The 20,206-nt window shown below is 33.6% G+C and overlaps 1 pseudogene across 1 annotated transcript in view; it reads left to right on the top strand.

The window, feature by feature from the left end:
* The window catches only part of LOC307177076 (casein kinase II subunit beta-like), a 68,355-nt pseudogene that overhangs the window by 24,375 nt on the left and 23,774 nt on the right, over positions 1 to 20,206 (top strand). The window lies entirely within an intron of this gene.

Raw genomic sequence — 20,206 nt, 5'->3', positions numbered from 1 at the left:
ATTTACTGTTTTATACTGTTTATTACTGTTTTATATATTACTGTTTTATGTATTACTGTTTTATGTATTTTACTGTTTTATATATTTAAACATATATTTAAACATTTAATATATATATCATATATTAAACATATTTTACTGTTTTATGTATTTTCTATCATATATTTAATTTTTTATATATTTAAACATTATATTTAAACATGTAGGGTATGTTTTATCACTAAACCCATAATTTTGTTTAATTTGAAAAATCTACTTATATTTGTATATGCTGTTATTATTGAGTGTTGTTTAATTCATCCTTATACTAGGCATAAATTTACTATTCCATGTTATTTATTTTTTCATCTGTTTTTAAATTGAAGTGTAGTTGATTTACAATATTGTGTTAGTTTCAGGTATACAGCAAAGTGATTCAGTTAAACCTATATACATTCTTTTTTAATATTCTTTTCCATTAAGCTTTATAGGAGGATATTGAATATAGTTCCCTGTGCTATACAGTAGGACCTTGTTGTTTATCCATTCTGTATATAATATTTTACACCTGCTAACCCCAAACTCCCAATACATCCCTCCCCCACCCATCCTCCCCCTTGGCAATTACAAAAGTCTGTTCTTTATGCCTGTGAGTCTGTTTCTGTTTCATAGATAAGTTCATTTGTATCATAGTTTAGATTCTACATATAAGTGATACCATATGGTATTTGTCTTTCTGACTTACTTCACTTAGTATGATAATCTCTAGTTCCATCCATATTGCTGCAAATGGCATTATTTCATTCTTTTTTTATGGCTGGGTAGTATTCCATTGTATATATGTACCACATCTTCTTTATCCATTCATCTATCATTGGATGCTTAGGTTGTTTCCATGTCTTGGCTGTTGTAAATAGTGTTGCTATGAATATAGGGATGCATATATCTTTTAAAATTATAGTTTTGCTTGGATATATGCCCAGGAGTGGGATTGCTGGATCGTATGGCAACTATATTTTTATTTTGGGGGGTATCTCCAGACTGTTTTCCATAGTGGCTGCACCAACTTACATTCCCACCAACAGTGTAGGAGGGTTCCCTTTTCTCCATACCCTCTCCAGCATTTGTTATTTGTAGACTTTTTAATGATGGCCATTCTGACCAGTGTGAGGTGGTACTGCATTGTAGTTTTGATTTTCATTTCTCTGCTAATTAGCGATGTTGAGCAGCTTTTCATGTGCCTGTTGGCCATCTGTATGTCTTCTTTGGAGAAATATCTATATAGGTCTTCTGCCCTATTCTATGTTATTTCTGATTTTTTTTCACTTTTAGGCTTTTAATTTGTCTTGTATATATTTTGTAATTCCAATTATGCTTTTCACAATAAAAGCCAATACATAAAATGTAAAGAATAATATCTAATTTCCCTAGTATGTCTGTTGGTATAAATATGAACAAATTGCATATGTTTAAGTCTGTGAAGATTTTTATTCTTTTCTGGTGACAGTGTCTATTTTTATTAATTATACATTCTTCTAAATTACCATACTTTATATGTCTTGATATTAGATAGGGCATGTCTATGTGTTAATTTGTCCTTTTAGAGTTATTTTGAGTAGTCATGCAACTTAATAATTCCTTATGAAATTTAAAATTCCTAATTAAATACATTTTTGTTAAATTTTATTAAAATTGTGTTAAGTTTATAAATAAGTTTGGTAGAAACTGACAACTAAACAACTTGTACCTTTCAATCTCACACAAATTTTTTATCTTTCTCTTATTTGCTCTGTGTGTTAATATCTTATATTTTGTTAGATATATTCCTAAGCATCATTTATTTGGGTGCTTTCATTAACATAATCCTTTTTAAATTAAATTTTCTGATTTTAATTTCTGGCAAGTAGAAATGTTATGGATTTTTGTATGTTTGTCTGACTTCTGCCACAACTGATAAACTCACTTATTAATTCAAATATTCTGTCATTGGATTCTCTTGAATTTACTGTGGTGAAAGCTTTATCATCTGTAAATCACTGCAACTTTTTGGTCTTTACTTTCTACTCTCCATGTTTTTTAGTTGTCCTCTCATCCTCTCTCCCCTCATTCTTCTCCTTATCCTCCTCTTTCTGCCTTCTTATTTTTTAAACCTTATTATATTTAATAAGGACTTAGGAGTTAAACTAAAATATTAAAGAGGTGGAGGAATATAGAGTATTTTTAATCTCTAACATGTTAATACCCCTTTGGTCCTTATTGTCCTTTGTCCTCTCCCTACCCCTCCTCCCTTTTTTTTCCCCTCCTCCCAAGAATATTATTATTTTTACTAGATGTAGTGCTTCCATTTCATTTTTTTCTTTGATTCAATAAAATTTAGACATTTTATTTTAAATTTCAGACAAATAGATTTGAGGAGGTAGGACTACTTAGGTGATTTAGGTTTGTAAATGTTTTTTGAAAAGAATGTTCTGTCTACATTTATTTATGTGCAAGCTTTTAATTGTGCTCTTCAAATATATTCTACATTTTCTTACTGTTTCAAAGCAAGGAATTTTAAAACTTATAGTTTTGTGAATTTTTCACATCTCTACTGAATTGTTTCAGAATTTCCTTTTTGTATTTCAATTTAAGGTATATTTGGTGCATAAAAAATTTGTGATTATTTTATCTTTAGGATATTATTCATTTAATCATTAGTTAAATATTCACTCTTATTCTCACTTATTTTTATCTCAGTTATGTTATGCTGCAGTTGATAGTGATATACAAACTTTTTTGAGAGTTGGAAATATTTGCCAGGTAGATAGATAAATATAGATATACATATTGATATTATTTATTTGTTTAAAGTTAATACTTATTTAGCTAAGCAATGTAGTGACCAAGTTCTTTGTCATTGTGTCATGTATCTAATTCTGCATTTCTGTTTCTTTTTTTCTTTTTTCTAAGGCTCAACATTCTGGGTTTCCTATGGGGAGATGTTTAGAGTTTTATTTATATAACGAATTATTACTTCAGAAAAAAAAGTCAGAATTTTCAAATACACAGAGATCATTACTGATTTATCTATACTAAATTTGTGGACAGCTTATCTATTACATAAAGTATATTATGTCTATAGTTATAAGTGATTGACAAGTCCTTTTTTTAAACAATTTTTAAAAATTTTGGTGAAATATAACAAAATTTACCATCTTTAACCGTTTTAATTGTACAGTTCAGGGGTATTAACTATATTCACTTTTTTGTGTAACCATTACTACCAACCATTTCCAAACTCTTTTGTTTTGCAAAACTGAAGCTCTGTATCCATTAAATACTAAATACCTGCCCATTCTCCCCTTACCCCTGTCCCTGAAAACCACCACTCAACTTTCTGACTGAATTTAACTACTCAAGGTACCTCATATAACTTGAACCATGTAGTATTTGTCTTTATGGGAGTGGCTTATTTCATTTAGCTTAATGTCCTCAAGGTTCATTCATGTAGTAACTGTGTGTCAGAATTTTCTACCTTTTTAAAAGTGAATAATATTCCATTGTATTTGTACACCATATTTTCTTTATACACATCTCTGTTGATGAACACTTGGCTTTCTTCTACCTCTTGGATACTGGGAATAATGCTGCTATGACCATGGGTGTACAGATATCTCTTTGAGACCCTGCTTTCAATTTTTTGGTGTATATACCCAGAGGTGATATTGCTTAATCATATGGCAATTCTATTTTTAAGTTTTTACGGAAGTGCCATACAGTTTCCCACAGCAGCTACGCTATTTAACATTCCCATCAACATTATACAGGATTCCAGTTTCTCCACATCCTCACCAGTACTTATTTGCTGTTTTGTTTTGTTTTGTTTTGTTTTATAGTAGTGATCCTAATGGGTTTGAGGTAATATCTCATTGTGGTTTTTATTTGCATTCCCTAATGATTAATGATATTAAGCATCTTCCCATGTGCTTGTTAGCCATTTGTATATCTTCTTTATAGAAATTTATTGAAAGGTTTTGCCCATTTTTGAATCAGGTTGCTTATTTTTTGTCATTCAGTTATAGGCAGTCCTCTTGGTTTTCATTTCAAAAAGGTTCTTGTAGAATACAATATACATGTGTGTATATACATCTATGTTATATATATAGAGAGAGGATAGTGTTTTAATATAATAATAGAATATGATAAGATGATATATCTACATTTAAATTGCATGAAGGTTATTATAATACAATGGAATACTAAATTTTCCAAAGAAAATAGTAAATGGTATATAAGAGGATACATATTTTCTGAAATATGAAATAAATATGAAATATAACTGAAAATATTTTCCTCAGTTACCAATTTAATTCATTTTTTATAAAGAAGTACTAAACGTATTCTGCAATAAAAAATTTTTTTGGTCAAAACTCAGGGGCCACTAAGAAATGTAATATACTCATTTTCTTTTATCTTGCTTTTTTTCCCCTTCAAATATATTGTGATTAAATAAACACTACAAACATATTCAAGTACTAAAATATTGGATTACTAATATGTTAAATTAATATAAATGAAAGCATAAATTCATGGATTTGAAAGTAAAAATTACATTGATCCTTACACCAAAGAATAGCATCTTTGAAAATATCACCATGATAACAGAAAAAATAATGAAAATGAATTAGAAAATAATATATTCACTTAGAGTAATAAAGGGGATGGACTTCCCTGGCCGTCCAGTGGTTAAGTCTCCACGCTTCCACTGCAGGGATCACAGGTTCGATCCCTGGTTGGGGGACTAAGATCCCGCATGCCACACAGTGCAGCCAAAAATATAAATAAAATTAAGTAATAAAGGGGAAATGCATGTAGATGTAAACATTATAAAATAGTATATTTAATTTGATATAAGCACATTCTAAAATCTCAAGTAGATGATTTGACAAGAAAATATAAATTTTTAAAAATTGTGTGAAGCAGAAGCAAACCTGGATGGAATCTGTAATGTATAATGATCATAAAACCAAAACAAAACCAAACAGATATAAAACCAAAAAAAAGCTTAGTATATTTTAGGACAGAAAGCTTAGGATTGGCCCCAAGACACTGAAATTTAACTGACCTCAACTAATCCTAAATTCTGCAATTAAAATTGTGGGGTTTTTTTAAACATACTTCACAGTATTGAAATTAAAAAGAGCTTAGAATAATTGGTGAAAATAGAAAACTCTCAGATGTCTTTCATTCTTACTGTCATCCATCTGTGAGCCATATCAAAAATTACACTTAATTTGAGGTCACATTTTCTGACTGATTTCCCTAATGTAGCAAATTTTATATTTATGACTATGCAAGTATTATCTACAACATGGACATTTGTATGGTCCAGTGGTTAAAGATACAGGTTTCCAAGTCAAAATGTCTGATTAAATATTTGCTTTGCCACTTATTCTCCATGTGAACTGAAGCAGATGTCTTAAGTTTCTAAATCTGTGTATTTTTACTTATATTATAGGAGCTATGATGATAATAAATGGCCATCTTTCATAGAATTACTGTGAAGACTAAAAGAGTTAGCATACATGAAGTCACACATACTCTGAAAAGTTCATGGTACGAAAACACATCTAGAAAAGAGGATTAACTAGCACAACAAGATTTGGGGTGAATGGGGGTCTAAAGCTCAGATCTACTGCTTACTAATTTCTTATGGGCTAATTGCACTATAAATTTGTGTGTTTATATTTAAAAAGGAAATATTATTTATTTCATTTCCCAAGGATTGTTTTGAGGTTTTAATGATTTAATTCATGCAAAGGGCTTAGTACAGGGACTAGTAAAGAAAACAAGTCAATATCAACTACTGTTTAAATAAATTATAACCATCAAAATATTGTTTTTGCAATATCTTCTTTTCATTTTCATATACCTCACCTCACCCTCACTGTAAACCCAATTCATGTTTCCCACTGTGTGTGGCTGCAAGCTGTATGTACATGACTGGTTGAACGGTGATTATGAAAGCACACACACATAGACACACATAACACCAGTATAAGACACAATACTTGTGTGTGTGTACACATATTTACTTCATACAGATTATGAATATATTCATCTAATTTATTTGAATTCTTCCTGAGCTACCTCACAGTAGGTATCATGACATGATACTCAATTCAGGCTGTGACTTGGAATTATTCACTCATACACCAGTATGATTAAGCAGTCTTATGGTATGTCAGTTTGATAGATTTTGTAAGTTACTAAAATTGTTACTTATTTTACATTCCCTAGTTTTTTTCCAATTTTTTTTTGTCTTAAAACACTTTCAAATGTTTAGAAGAGATTTATAGGCAAATCAACAGTTTTGCAAACATCATTCAAGGCTTCTAATATAATTTGCTCCCAGTTCTAGAAATATCTGTCATTTGATACAGTGTTTTATGTTAATTCATGGAAAAAAGAAAAATCTCACATAAAATGAGATATATTTTATTATAATAAATTATGGAAACATAGTTTTATGGAACCAACTTAAATACTTACTGGTATTGTAAACAAGTTTAGGAAGATAAATGCCAATTTTATTTTTATTTTTATTTTTGCGGTACGTGGGCCTCTCACTGTTGTGGCCTCTCCCGTTGTGGAGCACAGGCTCCAGACGCACAGGCTCAGCGGCAATGGTTCACGGGCCCAGCCGCTCCACGGCATGTGGGATCTTCCCGGACCGGGGCACGAACCCATGTCCCCTGCATCGGCAGGTGGACTCTCAACCACTGCGCCACCAGGGAAGCCCCGATAAATGCCATTTTTAATGAAGAATTTTCTCACAATTGTGTTATGAAACTAAATACTACATGAATATGTCAGAACCCAACAAATTTTATACAAAGTGTTTTTCACTGGGTAAATTCTAGAAGTTCAGAATGAGATCACTATGTCTCCTCATTAGGGTTTTAAAAATACAAAATTTACCTAATTTACCTATGTCATGATTCAAGGACACTTCATAAGAATGACGTTAAAAAAAAGAAACATGGAATTTAGTTTTAGACAGTAGAACAGAAACTTTTCCTTTTTAGTTAAATTGCAATAAACTGTATTGTCAGTGAAAGTTTACCTAAACTTTGGTAAATTATCAAGCCCACACTTTATTTTTAAATGAATCATATTTTACATTATTTATCACATACAACACATAGCACCTTAATTTTATACTATTTTAGAGTTATAAGCCACTTTGAATAATTTTCTTAATATTCTATAATGTGTAATATATACTTGTTTAGCTATAATGGTCATTCTCAATGTGTTTTAAAATTCATGTCAATCAGTTTTTAATTTCTTCTAAAGAGAGGCATATGTTTATGATCATATAATTGCTCTAAATTGTGTTTAATGTTATAGAAGTTTGAAATAAGTTAAAGACCCTGAATAGCCAAAGCAATCTTGAGAAAGAAAAATGGAGCTGGAGGAATCAGGTTCCCTGACTTCAGGCTATAATACAAAGCTACAGTAATCAAGACAGTAAGGTACTGGCACAAAAACAAATATAGATCAATGGAACAGGATAGAAAGCCCAGAGATAAACCCAGGCACCTATGGTCAGTTAATCTATGACAAAGGAGGCAAGGATATACAATGGAGAAAAGACAGTCTCTTCAACAAGGAGTACTGGGAAAACTGGACAGCTACATGTGAAAGAATGAAATTAGAACATTCTCTAACACCATATACAAAAATAAACTCAAAATGCATCAAAGACCTAAATGTAAGACTAGAGACTATAAAACTTTTAGAAGAGAACATAGGCAGAACACTCTTTGACATAAATCACAGTAATATCTTTTGGGATCCACGTCCTAGAGTAATGAGAATAAAAACAAAAATAAACAAAAAATAAACAAATGGGACCTAATTCAACTTAAAAGCTTTTGCACAGCAAAGGAGACCATCAACAAAACAAAAAGACAACCCACAGAACAGGAGAAAGTATTTGCAAATAATACAACTGACAGGGGATTAATCTACAAAATAAACTATACTTCATTAAAAAATTAATTAAAAAAATTTTTGTAAGCATCAAAAAAAAAGATGTGATACATATACACAATGGAATACTACTCAGCCATAAAAAAGAATGAAGTAATGCCATTTGCAGCAACATGGATGGACCTAAAGATTATCATACTAAATGAAGTAAGTCAGAGAAAGACAAATATCATATGATATCACTTGTGTGTAGAATCTTACAAAAATGATACAAATGAATTTGTTTATAAAACAGAAACAGACTCACAGACATAGAAAACAAACTTATGGTTACCAAATGGAAAAGGTGGGGGAAGGATAACTTAGGAGTTTGTGATTAACATATACACACTACTATATACAAAATAAAAAGGACTGACTGTATATAGCACAGGGAACTATACTCAGTATTTTGTAATAAGCTAAATGGGGAAAGAATCTGAAAAATGATATATGTATACCTGAATCACTTTGCTGTACACATGAAACTAACACAACATTGTTAGTCAACTATATTCCAGTGTAAAATAAAAAATTTTTTAAAAATCAAATAAATGGGTTGAATGCAACGATTTATTAAATATGAATATTAAAATAGAATGATTTACTACATATTATATGTACTTCAATAATGCAGTGCATAAATGTAAAAATATTTTCAAAATATGTTTGGGTGTAAACTGTACCTAACATTTAAGCTTCGTGTCAGGCCAACTCCATTTCTTTACTAGATGCTCTATTATTCAAATCAGAAAATAGAAAAGTAAGAAAAGAAAGTCAACAAAAATATGCTTTCTGAATCCAGGCAGGATATATCTGAATGCAGAGATCACAGTTTACTTACCAGGTGAATATGCCTGTAACTGGAACATTGTTATTTGTCATTCCAGGGTAAAGCTTAGACAATCATGTTGTATTGCTTCAATTGCTTCACCAATGCTCCAGCAATGCTTTGTAACAAACACTCCCAAGCTCAGTAGTGTCAAACAACACGTTTTTCTCTATTACAGGTCTATGTATTAGTAGAGTGGCTCTGCTTCAGAGTACTGGCCAACTTGGTTTAGCTTCGGGCTGCAGTAGGTTTCAGGTCTGTTCCTGGGTCTCTATATTCTCTTTGTACCAGTAGCTAGCTAAGCATGCTTTTTTCATGACAGATCATTAAAGCACAGACTGGAAACAAACAATGCTTCTTAAAGCCCTGGCTCAAAACTGGCCTGTAAGTCTGCCCATATTTTCTTGCCCAAAGCAAGTCATGTGAATACAGACAAATCAGTGGGACTGAAAAGTACATAAAATAAAGCATGTGGAGCATTAAAACCTCACATGGCAAAGTGTGAACATATAATTCCAATACAGGGAGAGAGTAGAAAACTGAGGATAATAACCCACCTCACCCCTCACACACACACAAACCTAGTCATTCTGTCCAAATTTAGGAATCAGACAAGAAGATATACCTCCTCAGTAGTGGAGTGAGGAAAAAGTTAGTAAGAGGCTTAGGGTTACTAACGTATCTCTGTTCACAATATAAAAATATCAATAACAGGGAAGAAAAATTCCCCTTTAAAAACTGGTACATAATTATTGCTGTACTGAGTAACAATGATAATACAATCAGCATAAAAACAAGTTTGATTTAAATAGGGCCTTTTCAGAGAGTCAGGAAGGATAATTTCATCTTAACTGAAAATGAGAGACGATGGTTATTTTAGTTGTCAAAGATCACACACATTGCAATTTCTACAGGCCTCATTCCTTGACAGATTAAAGAAATTTAGAGGAATTGAAACAAAGATTCCTTTGAGCCCCATTATTCTACTTTGAAGTTATTATATCACAGATTTTGCTCCAAAATTTATGTTGGGACTAAGACCCTTTACAGAATTTGGACTTTTAACAAGAAAATACTATTCCAAGATGCATTGTGTGTGAACGAATTGATTGTCTCATTTTTGGATACTGCTAGTTGTACACTGCAGGAGAATTTAACCGGACAAAACAGTGGTATTTACGTTGTCAGATTATCAGCTCAAACACTTTTCAGGGATGATAGTTTTTAAAAAAACTTAAATGAGGCTAAAAAAGGGAAAAATAAATATAGAAACAGATTAAGTTTTTCTTAAATGCCTTTTTGGAGCGTATTTTAAAATAACTCCTGGAATGAATAATATATATATTATATATATATATATAATATACATAATATATCTAGATAGAAGCAGAACAAAGAGGCTACCTCTGAATCTTTGAGTAGATTAGAATCTTTGTTCTAGATTAGTATCTTTGTTCATTTACCTGCTTTAAAATTTCCTTTCCTTTCAAAAACCGACATAAAACTGACTTCCTACAGCACCATTCACAAAAAACTTTTCATAAAGTAAGCAAAAATAGGTGATTGTGATTGACAAAGGTTAAATTTTGCCTGTAGCAACAGAGATTTTTGTTTTTAATATAGATTTTTGAAGAAACTTTTTAAAGATTATAAGCTACTTTAGTTTTATTAAGGTATCCATATCCATTCAATACTGAGAATATTGATATTTTAAAGTTAATAGATTTCATCAGCAACAAAATACCACTTGTTCATTTAATATATTAACATTTTTTTAACATCTTTATTGGAGTATAATTGCTTTACAATGTTGTGCCACTTTCTGCTGAACAACAAAGTGAATCAGCTATATGTATACATATATCCCCATATCCCCTCCGTCTTATGTCTCCCTCCCACCTTACATATCTCAACCCTCTAGGTGGTCACAAAGCACTGAGCTGATCTCCCTGTGTGATGCAGCTGCTTCCAACTAACTGTCTAGTTTACATTTGGTAGTGCATATATGTCAATGCTACTGTCTCATTTCGGCCCAGCTTACCCTTCCCCCTCCCCTTGTCCTCAAGTCCATTCTCTACATCTTCATCTTTATTCCTGTCCTGCCCCTAGGTTCATCAAAACCTTTTTTTTAATTTAGATTCCATATATATGTGTTAGCATATGGTATTTGTTTTTCTCTTTCTGACTGACTTCACTCTGTATGACAGACTCTAGGTCCATCCACCTTGCTACAAATAACTCAATTTCATTTCCTTTTATGGCTGAGTAATATTCCATTGTAAATATGTGCCACATCTTCTTTATCCATTCATCTGTCAATGGACACTTAGATTACTTCTATGTCCTGGCTATTGTAAATAGTGCTGCAATGAACATTGTGGTACATGACTCTTTTTGAATTATAGTTTTCTCAGGGTATATGCCCAGTAGTAGGATTGCTGGGTCATATGTTCCTTGCTAATAGGTATTTCAAAAGGGATATATTACAATGTATGAGATTCACAAAAATATAGCATGAAAAACAGAACAATTACTTAAAAGAAATACAAAAAATCCTTGTACTTAAAGTTTTTGCAAATTCTAAAAATAAAATGATACAATGTAGTTAATCATGAACTAAATGGTATTCTTATGCAAACAGATGGAAGGATTCCAAACACAGTTTCTTATAACACTCCTAAATAGAAGTTAATGGCAATATCTTTGCTGCATTCTGATGGTTATTTTTTTTAACAGGAGTAGATTGTAGATTAATGGATGGGCTTCATAACTGTTACAATAGCTTTTTTTTTTTCTTATTTATGCTTTTGGAAGCTATTACAAAATTGATTGCTAAACTGTGATGTGTTGAGAATGTATTATCTACCATGCCCTGTGCTAAGGGTTGGCATACAATTGGCCTTTTGATGCTTTTCAGGAGACTTGCAACTTTTATAATTTGCTTTAAATCACACAAGTAAGGATTAGTGTACAGATTCAAACTCATACTCTAGCTATGTTATTATAATCCCTGTGTAATATAACTTAGTTCCCTGCAATAAACATTGCCAGATGACATGATTGTGTATCCAAAATGATTTAGATATGCATCTGTCAATGAAGGTGATTTTCATCAGCACAAATTCACTGCGCATCTATACTGATTCTTTTTACTGTCATTAGATAAACAAAGAATGACTATACCCATAATAGATGTGGCAAAAAAATGAAGGTACTGGGCACCCTGTAGAAAATTAAAAATAAAAGTTATCTTTTTGCTAAAAACAAGCCAATTACATAGAAAGTATTTTCACATTGCACCAAGATAATATTCATTAAGGCTATCAACATATCCTTAAAGAGGCATTCTACATTTAAGTAAATTTGGGAAACACTGAATTAAACACATTTAAAACTCTTGCAGGAATTTTCAGAGCATTTAATATGCAAACTCATAAATGTATGTCACTTAGAAGTTAATATAATATTCACCGTACCTCCAATTCAAATTGTTATAGAATCACTGTTTCCCTCCTCACATTTTTTTAATCTCAAGGAATTAGAGTTTCACCAGTACATGCATTGCAGTTAGAGGAAGACTGGGATGATATAAGAAGACTTCAAGGCAGAGATTGAAGAAGTTGTGAAAATGGTTAAATTCATCTAATTGGAAGGAAGAGCATAGACATTTCAGCTATTTTGTAATGAAAAACTCAAAGACAGTGGAAAAAAATGTTACTTGATTAGAAGAAGGCTTCCATGTAAGAACATATTATTTCTGCTGTCATTGAGATAAATGTCAGTGGACAGTGAGGAAATGAAATGTTGAATATAGATTCAAGGAACAATAAATGAATAAGGCATCTGAAAACTGAGTAATAATGTAGAGAAAATATTGTAAGAAAAATTGTATTATATTTAGTAATAAGTATCAAGGAGGTGGAGGAAAAGACAATAATACATGTAAAAGAAAAAGGGAATAATTTGTAGATCAAGGACCTCGAAGGTGCCTATCCTTGGAAAGGGTATGGGATGCTGCTTTCTATGAGGAAGAAGGGCACTAACTCAGAGGTTCTCACCTATGACCACTTGTTCAGCAGCTGTCAACCTGGGGACTTGTTTGAAATGCAAACTCTTAAGGCTCTGTCTTAGCTTGGTTTGCGATAACAAATTTCCATAAACTAGAGGGCTTAGACCAAAAATATTTTTTCTCACAGTTTTGGAGGCTACAAGTTCAAGATCAGGGTGCTAGCATGAGCAAGTTCTTGGTGTGAGCCTTTTACCTTGTTAAGAGAGGGCTGCCTTCCTACTTACCTCTAGAAGTGAAGGGGTAGGTACCTGGAAATCTATGTTTTTACAAGCCCTTCCAGGTGTGTCTATTTTTTCCTTAATTTTGAGAACCAATGCATTTGATGTTAATTCTGATGATATATTGATGTTTTCAAAAAGATAATGTATCTTCAAAGCATTTGACATGAAAAGCTCAGAAAATATAATGATCAAAGCTTCAGCCTTTAAGAAAGAATAGATTAGGTCACTGATTGAGAATGAAGAAGAGTGAGGATTAAGGACTCCTGTAAAATGCAATGCAATTTTTACAAGATATAAATTAAAGGAAAGAGGAAGATACCAGTGAAACAAGAAAAGATGAAGTATTTGATTTACTTAAACCAGTTTCTCAAAAAATGTTCTGCAGGGACTTCACTGGCAGTCCAGTGTTTAAGACTCTGCATGAGTTTGATCCCTGGTTGGGGAACTAAGACCCCACATGCCACGCGGTGTGGCAAAAAAAAAAACAACAACAACAAAAAAAACTACAGCCTAAAAGCATGAATGGTGAAAGCAGACAGAATGGATGACACATAATCAGGTGTATTTTATTTTTACTGGCTTTGCTGGGGTTCTCCAGAGAGCTTGTGATTCTGTTGTGCTATTAGCATTGAAAATAACAACCATTTTTAAATTGGATTATTTTGCTATTGAGGTTGTATGAGTTATTTATATATTTTGGATATTCACACCTTATCAGATACATAATTTGCAAGTATTTTCTCCCATTCTGTACTTTGCCTTTTCATTTTGTTGATCATTTTTTTTTAACATCTTTATTGGGGTATAATTGCTTTACAACGGTGTGTTAGTTTCTGCTTTATAACAAAGTGAATCAGTCATACATAAACATATGTTCCCATATGTCTTCCCTCTTGCGTCTCCCTCCCTCCCACCCTCCCTATCCCACCCCTCCAGGCTGTCACAAAGCACCAAGCCAATATCCCTGTGCCATGTGGCTGCTTCCCACTAGCTATCTACCTTACTACGTTTGTTAGTGTGTATATGTCCATGACTCTCTCTCACCCTGTCACAGCTCACCCTTCCCCCTCCCCATAACCTCAAGTCCATTCTCTAGGAGGTCTGTGTCTTTATTCCTGCCTTACCCCTACGTTCTTCATGACATTTTTTTTCTTAAATTCCATATATATGTGTTAGCATACGGTATTTGTCTTTTTCTTTCTGACTTACTTCACTCTGTATGACAGACTCTAGGTCTATCTACCTCATTACAAATAGCTCAATTTCGTTTCTTTTTATGGCTGAGTAATATTCCATTGTATATATGTGCCACATCTTCTTTATCCATTCATCCGATGATGGGCACTTAGGTTGTTTCCATCTCCGGGCTATTGTAAATAGAGCTGCAATGAACATTTTGGTACATGACTCTTCTTGAATTTTGGTTTTCTCAGGGTATATGCCCAGTAGTGGGATTGCTGGGTCATATGGTAGTTCTATTTGTAGTTTTTTAAGGAACCTCCATACTGTTCTCCATAGTGGCTGAACCAATTCACATTCCCATCAGCAGTGCAAGAGTGTTCCCTTTTCTCCACACCCTCTCCAGCATTTATTGTTTCTAGATTTTTTGATGATGGCCATTCTGACTGGTGTGAGATGATATCTCATTGTAGTTTTGATTTGCATTTCTCTAATGATTAATGATGTTGAGCATTCTTTCATGTGTTTGTTGGCAGTCTGTATATCTTCTTTGGAGAAATGTCTATTTAGGTCTTCTGCCCATTTTTGGATTGGGTTGTTTGTTTTTTTGTTTGAGCTGCATGAGCTGCTTATAAATTTTGGAGATTAATCCTTTGTCAGTTGCTTCATTTGCAAATATTTTCTCCCATTCTGAGGGTTGTCTTTTGGTCTTGTTTATGGTTTTCTTTGCTGTGCAAAAGGTTTGAAGTTTCATTAGGTCCCATTTGTTTATTTTTGTTTTTATTTCCATTACTCTAGGAGGTGGGTCAGAAAGGATCTTGCTGTGATTTATGTCATAGAGTGTTCTGACTATGTTTTCCTCTAAGAGTTTGATAGTTTCTGGCCTTACATTTAGGTCTTTAATCCATTTTGAGCTTATTTTTGTGTATGGTGTTAGGGAGTGATCTAATCTCATACTTTTAAAAGTACCTGTCCAGTTTTCCCAGTACCACTTATTGAAGAGGCTGTCTTTTCTCCATTGTACATTCCTGCCACCTTTATCAAAGATAAGGTGTCCATATGTGTGTGGCTTTATCTCTGGGCTTTCTATCCTGTTCCATTGATCTATCTTTCTGTTTTTGTGCCAGTACCATACCGTCTTGATAACTGTAGCTTTGTAGTATAGTCTGAAGTCAGGGAGCCTGATTCCTCCAGTTCCTTTTTTCGTTCTCAAGATTGCTTTGGCTATTCAGGGTCTTTTGTGTTTCCATACAAATTGCAAAATTTTTTGTTCTAGTTCTGTGAAAAATGCCAGTGGTAGTTTGATAGGGATTGCATTGAATCTATAGATTGCTTTGGGTAGTAGAGTCATTTTCACAATGTTGATTCTTCCAATCCAAGAACATGGTATATCTCTCCATCTATTTGTATCATCTTTAATTTCTTTCATCAGTGTTTTATAATTTTCTGCATACAGGTCTTTTGTCTCCTTAGGTAGGTTTATTCCTAGATATTTTATTCTTTTTGTTGCAATGGTAAATGGGAGTGTTTTCTTGATTTCACTTTCAGATTTTTCATCATTAGTATATAGGAATACCAGAGATTTCTGTGCATTAATTTTGTATCCTGCCACTTTACCAAATTCATTGATTAGCTCTAGTAGTTTTCTGGTAGCATCTTTAGGATTCTCTATGCATAGGATCATGTCATCTGCAAACAGTGACAGCTTTACTTCTTCTTTTCCGATTTGGATTCCTTTTATTTCCTTTTCTTCTCTGATTGCTGCGGCTAAAACTTCCAAAACTATGTTGAATAAGAGTGGTGAGAGTGGGCAGCCTTGTCTTCTTCCTGATCTTAGTGGAAATGCTTTCAGTTTTTCACCATTGAGGATGATGTTTGCTGTGGCCTTGTCATATATGGCTTTTATTATGTTGAGGAAAGTTCCCTCTATGCCTACTTTCTGCAGGGTTTTTATCATAAATGGGTGTTGAATTTTGTCAAAAGCTTTCTCTGCATCTATTGAGATGATCATATGGTTTTTCTCCTTCAATTTGTTAATATGGTTTATCACATTGATAGATTTGCGTATATTGAAGAATCCTTGCATTCCTGGAATAAACCCCACTTGATCATGGTGTATGATCCTTTTAATGTGCTGTTGGATTCTGTTTGCTAGTATTTTGTTGAGGATTTTTGCATCTATGTTCATCAGTGATATTGGCCTATAGTTTTCTTTCTTTGTGACATCCTTGTCTGGTTTTGGTATCAAGGTGATGGTGGCCTCGTAGAAGGAGTTTGGGAGTGTTCCTCCCTCTGCTATATTTTGGAAGAGTTTGAGAAGGATAGGTGTTAGCTCTTCTCTAAATGTTTGATAGAATTCACCTGTGAAGCCATCTGGTCCTGGACTTTTGTTTGTTGGAAGATTTTTAATCACAGTTTCAATTTCAGTGCTTGTGATTGGTCTGTTCATATTTTCTATTTCTTCCTGATTCAGTCTTGGCAGATTGTGCATTTCTAAGAATTTGTCCATTTCTTCCAGATTGTCCATTTTATTGGCATAGAGTTGCTTGTAGTAATCTCTCATGATCTTTTGTATTTCTGCAGTGTCAGTTGTTACCTCTCCTTTTTCATTTCTAATTCTATTGATTTGAGTCTTCTCCCTTTTTTTCTTGATGAGTCTGGCTAGTGGTTTATCTATTTTGTTTATCTTCTCAAAGAACCAGCTTTTAGTTTTATTGATCTTTGCTATTGTTTCCTTCATTTGTTTTTCATTTATTTCTGATCTGATTTTTATGATTTCTTTCCTTCTGCTAGCTTTGGGGTTTTTTTGTTCTTTCTCTAATTGCTTGAGGTGCAAGGTTAGGTTGTTTATTTGAGATGTTTCCTGCTTCTTAAGGTGGGCTTGTATTGCTATAAACTTCCCCCTTAGAACTGCTTTTGCTGCATCCCCTAGGTTTTGGGTCGTTGTGTCTCCATTGTCATTTGTTTCTAGGTATTTTTTGATTTCCTCTTTGATTTCTTCAGTGGTCACTTCATTATTAAGTAGTGTATTGTTTAGCCTCCATGTGTTTGTATTTTTTACAGATCTTTTCCTGTAATTGATATCTAGTCTCATGGCGTTGTGGTCAGAAAAGATACTTGATACAATTTCAATTTTCTTAAATTTACCAAGGCTTGATTTGTGACCCAAGATATGATCTATCCTGGAGAATGTTCCATGAGCACTTGAGAAAAATGTGTATTCTGTTGTTTTTGGATGGAGTGTCCTATAAATATCAATTAAGTCCATCTTGTTTAATGTATCATTTAAAGCTTGTGTTTCCTTATTTATTTTCATTTTGGATGATCTGTCCATGGGTGAAAGTGGGGTGTTTAAGTCCCCTCCTATGAATGTGTTACTGTCGATTTCCCCTTTTATGGCTGTTAGTATTTGCCTTATGTATTGAGGTGCTCCTATGTTGGGTGCATAAATATTTACAATTGTTATGTCTTCTTCTTGGATTGATCCCTTGATCATTATGTAGTGTCCTTCTTTGTCTCTTTTAATAGTCCTTATTTTAAAATCTATTTTTCTGATATGAGAATTGCTACTCCAGCTTTCTTTTGGTTTCCATTTGCATGGAATATCTTTTTCCATCCCCTTACTTTCAGTCTGTATGTGTCTCTAGGTCTGAAGTGGGTCTCTTGTAGACAGCATATATACGGGTCTTGTTTTTGTATCCATTCAGCTAATCTGTGTCTTTTGGTGGGAGCATTTAGTCCATTTACATTTAAGGTAATTATCGATATGTATGTTCCTATTCCCATTTTCTAAATTGTTTTGGGTTCGTTATTATAGGTCTTTTCCTTCTCTTGTGTTTCTTGCCTAGAGAAGATCCTTTAGCATTTGTTGTAAAGCTGGTTTGGTGGTGCTGAACTCTCTCAGCTTTTGCTTGTCTGTAAAGGTTTTAATTTCTCCATCAAATCTGAATGAGATCCTTGCTAGGTAGAGTAGTCTTGGCTGCAGGTTTTTCTCCTTCATCACTTTCAGTATGTCCTGCCACTCCCTTCTGGCTTGTAGGGTTTCTGCTGAGAGATCAGCTGTTAACCTTATGGGGATTCCCTTATGTGTTATTTGTTGTTTTTCCCTTGCTGCTTTTAATATGCTTTCTTTGTATTTAATTTTTGACAGTTTGATTAATATGTGTCTTGGTGTATTTCTCCTTGTATTTATCCTGTATGGGACTCTCTGTGCTTCCTGGACTTGACTAACTATTTCCTTTCCCATATTAGGGAAGTTTTCAACTATAATCTCTTCAAATATTTTCTCAGTCCCTTTCTTTTTCTCTTCTTCTTCTGGAACCCCTATAATTCGAATGTTGGTGCCTTTAATGTTGTCCCAGAGGTCTCTGAGACTGTCCTCAGTTCTTTTCATTCTTTTTTCTTTATTCTGCTCTGCAGTAGTTATTTCCACTATTTTATCTTCCAGGTCACTTATCCGTTCTTCTGCCTCAGTTATTCTGCTATTGATCCCATCTAGAGTACTTTTAATTTCATTTATTGTGTTGTTCATCGTTGCTTGTTTCATCTTTATTTCTTCTAGGTCCTTGTTAACTGTTTCTTGCATTTTGTCCATTCTATTTCCAAGATTTCAGATCATTCTTACTATCATTATTCTGAATTCTTTTTCAGGTAGACTGGCTATTTCCTCTTCATTTGTTAGGTCTGGTGCATTTTTATCTTGCTCCTTTATCTGCTGTGTGTTTTTCTGTCTTCTCATTTTGCTTATCTTACTGTGTTTGGGGTCTCCTTTTTGCAGACTGCAGGTTCGTAGTTCCTGCTGTTTTTGATGTCTGTCTCCAGTGGCTAAGGTTGGTTCAGTGGGTTGTGTAGGCTTCCTGGTGGAGGGGACTAGTGCCTGTGTTGTGGTGGATGAGGCTGGATCTTGTCTCTCTAGTGGGCAGGTTCACGTCTGTTGGTGTGTTTTGGGGTGTCTGTGGCCTTATTATGATTTTAGACAGCCTCTCTGCTAATGAGTGGGGTTGTGTTCCTGTTTTGCTAGTTGTTTGGCATAGGTTGTCCAGCACTGTGGCTTGCTGGTCGTTGAGTGAAGCTGGGTGCTGGTGTTAAGATGGAGGTCTCTGGGAGATTTTCGCCATTTGATATTATGTGGAGCTGGGAGGTCTCTTGTTGACCAGTGTCCTGAAGTTGGCTCTCCTACCTCAGAGGCAGAGCCCTGACACCTGGCTGGAGCACCAAGAGCCTTTCATCCACACGGCTCAGAATAAAAGGGAGAAAAAGTAGAGAGAATTAGTAGAAGTATGAGGAAAGAAAGAAGGAAAGGAGGGAAGGAAGGAAGGAAGGAAGGAAGGAAGAAAGAAGCAAAGAAGGAAAGAAGGAAAGAAGGAAAGAAAGGAGGGAGGGAGGAAGGAAGGAAGGAGGGGAAGAAGGAAAAAAGGCAGAAAGAAAGAAGATACAGTAAAAGTAAAATAAAGTATAATAAAGTTATTGAATTAAAAAATTCTTATTTAGAAAAAAAAAAAGGGACGGATAGAACCTTAGGACAAATGTTGGAAGCAAAGCTATACAGACAAAATCTTACACAGAAGCATACACATACACCCTCACTAAAAGAGGTAAAGGGGGAAAAATCATAAATCTTGCTCTCAGAGACCACCTTCTCAATTTGGGATGATTCGTTGTCTAAAGGAGGGAAGGAAGGAAGGAAAGAAAGAAAGAACGAAGGTAAAGTATAATAACGTTATTAAAATTAAAATTAATTATTAAGAAAAAAATTTTTAAAAAAACCATGGACGGATAGAACCCTAGGACAAATGGTGGAAGCAAGACTATACAGACAAGATCTCACACAGAAGCATACACATACACATTCACAAAAAGAGGAAAAGGGAAAAAAATCATAGATCTTGCTCCTAAAGTCCACTTCCTTAA

Source organism: Stenella coeruleoalba (genome assembly GCF_951394435.1).
Source record: "Stenella coeruleoalba genome assembly, chromosome: 1".
Classification (NCBI taxonomy): domain Eukaryota; kingdom Metazoa; phylum Chordata; class Mammalia; order Artiodactyla; family Delphinidae; genus Stenella; species Stenella coeruleoalba.
This window is presented reverse-complemented; position numbering and strand designations above follow the sequence as displayed.